We start from the raw sequence: 10,377 nt of genomic DNA, 5'->3' as shown, positions 1-10,377 counted from the left end.
CCACTATCTTTCGTCAGTGACTCACTACTGACGAAAGCTAGTGGATACTAGCTGAAACGTCTGACCGTTTCCAAAATCATATCCAGCTGCTTGAGTAACTGTTCAAATCTGACTGTAGCACAGCTGACAACACAGCCGTCACAGGCGGTAAACTAAACACTTGTCTTCTGACAAACCGGAGAAGCAGTCTGCGGTCCTTATTAGCACCTTGTCACGTTCGATTGGCTCCTTAACTTTCACTTTTACCAGGAACGGTATCTAAGATGATTGGACTTTCACCCTTAACATGATACAATGCAGTCTAGTTGTTCTGTTCTTCGCAGTACAAACTAGAGAAATGAACAGGACAAAGTGAGTGACGATACACGTACAAGACAATTACTTTAAAACTTTACAGACGCAAAGTAGTTGTGATGAAATGGATAAATAAGTAAGCAGTTGTTTAGTGTCCAAGTCCAACGGATAACATTATAAACAGGCCACGAAATATCTAAAAAAAAGATTAGTTGATGAATTGAATTTGCTTTTAGCTTTCTCCTAAAATTTTTCCTTTTCTTTTCTCCAGTTCTCTGGAGCGATAACACCCCGACCTGACAAGTGGTGATTATGGTGATTAATGACCGGTGATTATCTGACCGCGGATTGCGCATGCCTGGCTGGCCCTGAAACGGGGGATTGATGACGTAATTATACATCCGGGGACTTAATGACCCCCTGTCCAGGACGGACGTAACTTTTTTCTTGACAGGGTCAAAAGTTAAAACTGTCATTCAGGGCGAAACCATTATCATCGCGGGGGGGGGGTCAAGTTTCCGCTGAATATACTGAAGGACACGGTTTAAAGATAAAACTTAAGATCCAACACAAAAACGTTGTTTCAACTAGAGCTTTCGACTGGTCTTCTTCAATAGACTGACCCAGACTTGTTATGTGGCTGAGGTCACATTTCCAAACCGGGGCCCAGCCGGGTAGCTTGTGGAACGAAAAGTATGATATAAAAGACAACAAAGCAGAACAATGTTTTAGAAAATAAAAATGGGAACTATTTGGATATATTATTGATATAAATTGTTGATTTTTCGTTAATCGAAGTAGCCCGGCCGGGCCCCCGGTTTGGAAATGTGACCTAAGCTTTAGAGCAAACCATTATCTTTGCGGGGGGGGGGGATTTCCGCTGAATATCCATACAGGAAGGACACGGCTAAGTACACTGACCTTCCGTTGCTTCGGGCCACAACAATTTCATTTCTTGGTTCTCGTAATTTTGCAGGAAAATGCGGGTATGTGGGAGAAACAGACATTTAAGCAGCAAAGTCAACATACCAGGCTGGTATAATATAAATAACATCTCAAGCAATGAATTTTTAATCTTTCATAAATTTACAATTGTAAAACTATCACCACATTCACTACTATGGAAGACAATCTCTTCATGGTTTTTTGTTGGTGACAAAATATGAGCATTTCGGGTTTGACTCGGATATTCTGAATGGTAAATGTGGCCTCTTTAAAAATCCTTGAACGAAAAAGACCTTGATCAGATGTTTTCACACTGAGCTCAGGTCTGGAACCCTGACACCAGACAGACCCGCTGTTTCTGTTCGCCGTTTTTGTTGTCTTGAAGTTTTTGGAACCCGCGGCGCCGATAATTGTTGTGAAAATATTTTCTTCCTCCCGACACAGAAGTATTTTGTCTATAACTTCCAAAGACAGGCTCCATAAGCGCAAACCAAGGCTCCAACAAAAATGGAACAAAAATTAAAACGCAATCACGAAAGAATCATGTTCAAACGTTCTCATTTTCCAGACTGTTTTGTTGACATTCTTAACATAGAGTATCGCTGCTTTGTTTGAACATTGCATCAATCGCGAAATTCAGGAGTGTAACATGCCTGAATGAGGGTTAAAGTAATTCTACAGTCCACTTAAATCTTTGGACATGGTTTTAAAATGCAAGAGAACAAATATTCACAAAAACTGGTAAACAGTAAAAACTTACAAGAGTTCGAATGATATCGATGAAAACTGTGCCACGGACAGCCACGTCGCTGAGAGCTTCAAGCGTTTGTTTGGATCCTGTTCTAGAGACGAAACTTGAGTATTTTTGTTTGGCAGCGAATTCCTCACAGGAGAATTCATTACAACTAGTTTGACCTTGCCGAGCTGTCTCCAGGATAATTCTCCCACAAGGTCATCCCGACTGGGCGGATTCTCGGCACGCAGAACGCACATTAGGGACCGGTCATTATTTCATTAACCACCACCCGGCCTTCCGAGGGTCATGGATTATTAGCCTCCACAAGGCCTTCACAAGGGTCATGGATGGTAGAATTCGGCAAACATAATTTTAGTAGCCTCCGCCAGGCCTGCCTTCCAAACAATGCCCACAACTAACTAAGGCGTCAAAAACTACGACTTTGCCGTTCAATTTAGCGGTAAAATTATACCAAAAACTTATTAAAATAGGCCTAAAAGACTACCATGTCATACAGTATAGATGATGGCCCAGACACCTTTCTATTCTACAATGTACCTTAAGGGGTCATTGAATGATTGATAGTGTCGGCCAGGAGAGTTAACTTAAGGGTAGCAGTTCACGTAGCGCTGGCAAATAAAACCATGAGTTGGCCAAACTCTAAATTATTTCCCCTGTTTGCTTACATTGATCTGTTTTTTCTTGGCTAATGTTAGGCTTGGCAGTTACTGCGAACCACTACTGAGTAGTGTTGGAGGTTATGCAGTAGTTAACCGTCCGTGCCAGGTATAATAGCCTGTCCCTCCAGGCTACATTCTGTCACGTCGGGTCCCAAACTGTACTGTCTGGTGATCATAGCCTCTACCAGGCTTCCAATATCTACTCTTTGCAGCCGCCTCCCGAAGCCTGGTAGAGGCTACAGTCCTCCCGAAGCCTGGTAGAGGCTACTGGTGGGCCTGGTGCAGTAGTTAACCGACCGTGCCAGAGATAATACTACACTTTGTCACGTCGAGTCCCAAACTGCACTGTCTGGTGATCATAGCCTCTACCAGGCCTCGGGAGGCGGCTGGCCAATATGTACTCTTTGCAGCCGCCTCCCGAAGCCTGGTAGAGGCTAGGTTGTGTGGTGGTTTTGTGCCAGGCATAAAAGCCGGTCCCTCCAGGTTACATTCTGTCACGTCGTGTCCCCGACTGCACTGTCTGGTGATCAGGCAACCAAACATTCAGGTTTGGACTTATTTTTGGCGTGTTTTTAGGCTTTTTTTCGGGCTTTCTTTCTTGTACTGGTGTCTTTTATTGTGTGCCGACCGAACAAAAATGTTACAAAAGTAAGGATACGAGTGTAAAAAGAAAGCCTGTTAAAAAGCCTAAAACACGCCAAAAATTGGCCAAAGCCGGAGAGTGACACTGTCTGGTGATCAGGCAACCAAACATTCAGGTTTAAACTCCAAGCAGATGTTGGGAGGGGAAGATTTGAATGAACAGTCTGCTGTTCCGATGATTTTAGTATTAAAACTGGGGCAAACAAAAGACAACAACAGTAGCCGTTTAGTACTGGAGACCTGGAGTACCTTGCTGAAATAAATTAATAAATTGCTAAATGCTTTCCAAGAAAGGGCCTGCTACGAGGCTAACGAAGAAAAGTAACCTTAAAAATCTTTCTGACATAGTCGGGGCGTTTAGTTTAGTTTTATAGGTCGCGCGATGCAAGTACTAGTATCATATTTGACTTAAAAGTCTATCAAATTCAAAGGCGTCCACCTTAAAACGGAAGTGCAATGTGTACATATGTACATAAGTCGTTTTGTTTTTGTTTTCAGCTTTGTGAGTGAGTTTTGCTAATCTTGGTGGCTGCCAGGCTCCTGAAATGGCTAATTTGACAGTAGATATACATAATCTCAACCAGGGTGAATAATTTGAGATATTTTAGTTGCTCCGAAAATGTCCAGTTGCCCAATGTTTACGTCTGTTTTGGTCCCGTGATTCTGACTTCTGCCTTTACACATTTCACGGTAGATTGCCGTAATGACTATAATTACTGTCATTACCGTAAAAACCACGTCCCGAAATCCCTGAGAAAGAAAAACAAGAAAGGGTCGTCACACCTACATATCAGTTCACACGTCACACTGGTCTGGCGTCTGGCCGATCTCAAGTTAAACATCCTGTCCACAACCAGAGATAACGGACTAGCCTCTACAGCCACCGCGGATCACTAAAATTGTAGAAATTGGCCGAAATAAAGGCAATAGTACAAGTATACCAGGGAGTTAGCCGACCAGAGAGGGTACATTTAGCGACCCACGGGTGCGGCAAAATGTAGTCTCTAGCGGACAAACTCCGCCGTCATGTTCTCTCTATTTGTGGCTAGTTTCTACTCTTTCCAGCCGCCTCCCGAATCCTGTTAGAGGATAATTTCTACTTTTCCAGCCGCCTCCCGAAGCCTGGTAGCGGCTAACGACACCCGCCTCCCGAAGCCTGGTAGCGGCTAACGACACCCGCCTCCCGAAGCCTGGTAGCGGCTAACGACACCCGCCTCCCGAAGCCTGGTAGCGGCTAACGACACCCGCCTTCCGAAGCCTGGTAGAGGCTAACAACAACAGCCTCCCGAAGCCTGGTAGAGGCTAACAACAGCCGCTTCCCGAAGCCTGGTAGAGGCTAACAACAACAGCCTTCTCCCAAAGCCTGGTAGAGGCTAACAACAGCCGCTTCCCGAAGCCTGGTAGAGGCTAACAACAACAGCCTTCTCCCAAAGCCTGGTAGAGGCTAACAACAGCAGCCTCCCGAAGCCTGGTAGAGGCTATTTTCTACTCTTCCAAATGCCTCTCGAAGCCTGGTAGAGGCTATCATCAGACGGCAGGACTGTGCATGTGTTCCTCGTTACTCGAGTGTCCGACAGGTTTTTGTTACAGCCGGGTGATTATTAGGAAAATTGTGGTCTGCGACTCGCCCCAGGCGAAATACTGACACGGAGGGACTCATTTAGAAAGATCCGTTTAGAACCCTGCCCTCCCCCTTCCTGTGGTTTCCTAAACCAACAAAACAGCAAAATAAACAAGCGAAACAGCAGGACAGGCGAACCACAGCCTCTAAAGTCTAACAGGCTTCAGAGGTGGCTGGAAAGACTAGAAATCGGCCAAACAGAGAGGCAAACTGTACTCATTTAGCAGGCTCACTCCCCTGGAATGTTATCTGACTATCAGGCCAATTTCTACTCTTTCCAGCCACTTCCGAAGCCTGGTAGAGGCTAACGATTTTCAAACGCGACAAAACAGCATAGCAGGGGAACCCTAGCCTCTATAACAGGCTTCAGAGGCGGCTGAAAAGACTAAAAATTGGCTAAACAGAGAGACAAACTATAGCAGACTATTATATGAAATCCCTGGAATGTTTAATACCTGTCTATCTGGCCAATTTCTACTCTGTCCAGCCACTTCCGAAGCCTGGAAGAGGCTATAGACTTTCAAAAGCTACAAAACAGCAGGACAGTTCGCGACAGCGGAAACCCTGGTGTGTTCACCTGTGTCTGCCAGACCTGAGCTATTACAAATAAACATACTGTCTGCTACAACCCTGCCACACACACACACGGACACACCGTGTAGCAACTCAAACTGACACATCACATGGCAACTGTCTTGCTACATGTAGTCTCCGTAGCAGGCTTATAGAACTGGGGGTTTGGTGGTCTTCGGCTGTTTTCTGATTAGCCCAGTTCTAAAAAAACGTGGGTAATTCAACCAGGCCGGCTATGTTGTCGATATGCAATCAGAAAATAGCACCTAAAAGATCCTGAAGACCCCAAAGACCCCCAAAACCCCCAGTTTTTGGCATGCTGTGGAGGCTAGTCTTGCTACGTGTCTGTCAGGGAAGCATGTAGGTATGTTAAGCCCTGCTTACCCGTAACTTCAGATCGTCTGATGTTTGTTTTGAAGTTTATAAAAGTTCGGAAAAATCGCCAGACGACCCAAAACATGTCGGCATGCCCGGAGGTAGCTCACACCGATTCACGGACGGTCTGGTGGGTTAAGTTTCCTTCAAGAATGTCTCAAGGCGAAGGTTTTACTTAAAAACGTGTCTCCAAGACGCTCAAGACGTTTCAATCATGTGGCATCCGACCCCAAGACGCTGCAAGACTCTCCAAGACAAATATCTTAAACCAAACTCCTTAGGTGGATCCAGGTGCCTCAAGGCTCCGGAATTTTCCACGTCAGTAAATTTCAATCTCTAAATTCCGAATTTGTTAAGATTAGAACAACAGTTTTTTTCTTCTAAAGTAAACACAAATATTAGCAGTGGATCGCGATCTGACTAGAAGCTACTATAACCTAGCCTCCACCAGGCCTTTCTACGGGAATACGGATCGTAGAATTCGGCAAAAAAAGAGTGTAAAATGGGCCAAAGGAGTCCGGCCGCGGGGAGGTAGTTTCTTTCCCTCCGAACTGCGCGGCCAGTCAAACCTACAAGGCGGCCAAACTCCACTGGCAAATATTCTCCTATATGTGTATGTAGCCAGCGTAGTTAGTCTGGTAGAGACTATCTTATATGTAAAACGGAAACTTGCTTGTTGACAGCAGGCCAAAAGTAAACAAAACAATCCACAACTCACAACAACTCGTGTCACCTGTGTATCACAAACAAAGGTAAGTACATACCTGTGCGGAGTGTCTTGAAGTCACACCTGTCTCCTTCAGGTGAGATCCCACGCCTTAAGAAGTAAGAAGTAGTTTTAAGTCTCCGTGAAGAAAAGTACGTCCGTCTTCCCGAGTGTTTAGCTTTCGACTGAAGCCCGACTGCCCTCCGGCGCAGGCGCACCAGAGGCCCCGCCCTGCCGTGCCCTGCTGTGACGTCACGCATTTTTGCATGACAGGGACGGTCTGGTGACGTCATAGCGCGCGCTTACCTGGGGGGCGGTTCGTTATGTATGGCGGGGGATGGGAGGAAATGTAACAGAGTGGGTACCGTGTATGAAATACCCTAATCGTCAAAAGAGATGGATAGACTATATTTTTGCATGACAGGGACGGTCTGGTGATGTCACAGCGCGCGCTCACCTGGGGGACGGTCCGTTATGTATGCAAGGGGATGGGAGGAAATGCGTTGGTTATAAATCACACAGTTGGTGTCGTATATTACTATATGAACTATCCAACAAGAAAGAAATGGATAGAATACCGTTGGGTCTACATGCACAAAGATAGGATTTAAAAATGGTCCCAACTTTTACATTTGTCAATCAAGACATCATGAAGGGTACGATTGTACAGTTTACATGTGGCTATAGTTTCCTCCTGTTCAGTGCAATAATGTACAGTCCGCGACCGGAAACTCTACCTGTAACCGGAAGTGTAGGATTATCAGGAGATCAGAGTGAAGTTAATGACCTGTGAAGAATGCGTGACGGGCGGTTACTGCAGCACCAACACCCGCCGCTAGGTGACGCAGTCCAACAGTGCATCAGGCTACCTCCAAGCAGATGTAGGGTAGACAGGATTATGAAAAGATCAGAGTGAAGTTCATGACCTGTAAAGAATGCGTGACGGGCGGTTACTGCAGCACCAACACCCGCCGCTAGGTGACGCAGTCCAACAGTGCATCAGGCTACCTCCAAGCAGATGTAGGGTAGACAGGATTATGAAAAGATCAGAGTGAAGTTAATGACCTATGAAGAATGCGTGACGGGCGGTTACTGCAGCACCAACACTCGCCGCTAGGTGGCGCAGTCCAACAGTGTGTCGAGTTACTTGCTCCAAGCAGATGTGGGGTAGACAGGATTATCGGAAGATCAGTGAAGTTAATGAGCTGTGCGGTTACTGCAACACCAATATCCGCCGCTAGATGACGTGCTTGAGCAGTGTGTCGGTTACCTCAAAGCAGATGTAGGGTAGACAGAATTCACACGCTCCCGATTCTCCTGAGGTGTTGTCAAAGGCACCCATTCATGGCAGTCAAATTGGCTTTTAAAATGTCTAGTCATTTTTGAACGTAGCAAGTTGAACCTAACCTATCCCATAGCATACAGATATCTGTGAGTCACGGAAGGATGCGATGTTGCTAACATAAACGCTGACAAGTTACAATCTACTACTCAGGACTAGTAATCTTCAGCAGATCCTAGAGGGCGAATGGATACTGCCTGGCTAATTTGACACTGTCTTTTGGCACCCTAGTATCTGCTTGGAGAGTAACGATCATACGAAGGACGAAAACGACAAAATTTGTGCTCAACGAAGGAACTAAAGTCAACAGAGAAGGAACTAATTTCAACAGAGAATGAGCTAAAATTACAGCAGATACAGGGTTACCAGTGATCCCCACCAGACGTAGCGGTGAACCCATATCTGCTTGGAGAATATGCTAACACACTGTTCAAGCACGCCACATTGCGGCGGTCAAGGGTACTACACCTAGGGAGGCCACTGTTGGGATGGAGATCTTATCTTGCAGCTATATTAAGTCAGAATATTTGGAACTGCAGATTTATACATATGTGCTGTAACTCCTTGGTCTGTTGCCATAGTATTGGATGCTGATGCATGTATATTACACTGTACTTTACTTGTAATGTTTTGCTCCTATGCTTGTCTGTTATCATCTATTAATCTTCTTTGCTTGATTTTGTTTGGTTTTCAGTCTTAACTTTCTTTTATTGCAGATACAGACCACCTCTATCTAAGTTATGAGTTGTGTTGTAATGTTTTCATAAAGTTTCTACAATGTACTTCACTCGTCAGTTATTCTGTTTGGCTCAGCAAAAACCAGGGTTACGACCCAGATAATTTGCATCATCGCAGTTTCTACTCACAAAACTGTTTCCCAAACAAACTAGACAATCTAAAAGCAGCGAAAATGACACAAAAACACACAACAGATTGATATTAATATAAAATTTATTGAAAATACAAACATATCAGCCCATACCAACTGCAACAGCAAAATGTGATGTATTGAAACACTGTTGGAGTCAAAAAGCAACAACTTTTAACATAACAACTCTAAAATATCAGTGAAGTTCCAGTGTTCTTCTTAACCTATATGTTAACCAACAAACTTGAAAATATGTCACGTAATAATGCTATGATACAATTTTGAAGTTGGGAAAAACATTGTTAAAACTATTTGGTTTATATATATATATATACACATTGCGTCAATGTGACATAAGTTCACGGCAAATTTTACATCACATAATTAATTAATTAGTCGTTATTTCTGTGAGATAATTAAGTGTTCGTTAGGATAAATAAACATGGCTTTTTTCCACAACATGATTGTGAAGATATACATTTTGTAACAAGTGAAAAAAAGCAGTTAAGTATACCGATTCCTGTTTCTTACACGTACAATTAAGTGGATTGTAGGCAAAGCAAATGGCTTTTGTTTCATAAAAACTAGAACCACAGAAATTAAGAAAAGTTGTGCTTGAAATTGTTAGCTTTTCTGCGGAAAAATCGCAAGGCACTTGTTTCTTTTCAACCCTGAGTTTTGTACTTTTGTTTGTTGTAAGAAATTTGCAAATTTGTGGCCATGATTCCTGTCAGAAAAACAAAAACACCTTCAACCTTCACTCTGCCGTGACGGGGGCCGCCATAGTCTACCAGATACCTTTGACCCAGTGTTGACGTCACACTTCAAAGAAGCCACATGACAAGCCTCACTGGGTCAGTCTACTGAGGAAGACCAGAGTGTACTGGTCAAAAGCTCTTGGTGAGAGAAATTTATTGTGTTGCATCTCAAGTTTTAACTTTAAACATGTAACTACCAACACAGATGAACTTTTATGATAGTAAAAACACCTCATGTTCAGAGTGAGGGGTTTGGGTCTGCAAGGTGCTTGACATCAGAGTTAGTAACTACCATAACCTGTATATCTGTACAGTTCTTAAGCTAACAAAGTCACTCTTACTCTTACAACGCTCTACAACGATTTTCTTACGACAAAAATGTTCGTTACCATACCACATTCCCCACACCTCAGTTTTGTCTCAAAATATAGTTTCTCCGTGTCCGATTTACATTTATACACAGTATTGTTTGTCACTCCTGACCAAACGTTATGTTTTTCCCTTGGTCCAAGACAGAGCCTTAAACTCAGCCTTTTCTACAAAGTTCCAAGTATCATTCTTATTCTTATCTTCTCCTAGTCATAAATACATGTATTTCCACCAATTTTTTACCATATGTTATAAAGTAACAGCTTGGGGAATGTGTAGCATACACAGGAACAATTTTTTTTTTTTTCAAATCAGAGGGTGCAAAAAAACTGGTGTTGGAAAAAACATGGGAATGAACAGCCACAGTGTGGAACTGTTTGCTACTCAGGGGTTAATTTTGATGTTTGTTACAAAGTTTGCCACAATTTGCAACATGTGTGTTTGTTACAGTTTGTCATAGAAATAGTG

The 10,377-nt window shown here is 43.6% G+C and overlaps 1 protein-coding gene across 2 annotated transcripts in view; it reads right to left on the bottom strand.

Annotated features, from left to right (window-relative positions):
- LOC109471896 (serine/arginine repetitive matrix protein 2-like) overlaps positions 1–6,770 on the bottom strand; it is a 27,744-nt gene extending 20,974 nt beyond the window's left edge. For both annotated transcript variants that reach the window (XM_019771337.1, XM_019771338.1), the window contains exon 1: positions 6,631–6,770. The gene's annotated coding sequence lies outside the window, so the exon portion shown is untranslated. The remainder of the gene's footprint in view (positions 1–6,630) is intronic.
- Positions 6,771–10,377: the final 3,607 nt, after the last annotated feature.

Source organism: Branchiostoma belcheri, unplaced genomic scaffold, assembly GCF_001625305.1.
Source record: "Branchiostoma belcheri isolate BF01 breed outbred unplaced genomic scaffold, Haploidv18h27 scaffold26, whole genome shotgun sequence".
Lineage (NCBI taxonomy): Eukaryota > Metazoa > Chordata > Leptocardii > Amphioxiformes > Branchiostomatidae > Branchiostoma > Branchiostoma belcheri.
This window is presented reverse-complemented; position numbering and strand designations above follow the sequence as displayed.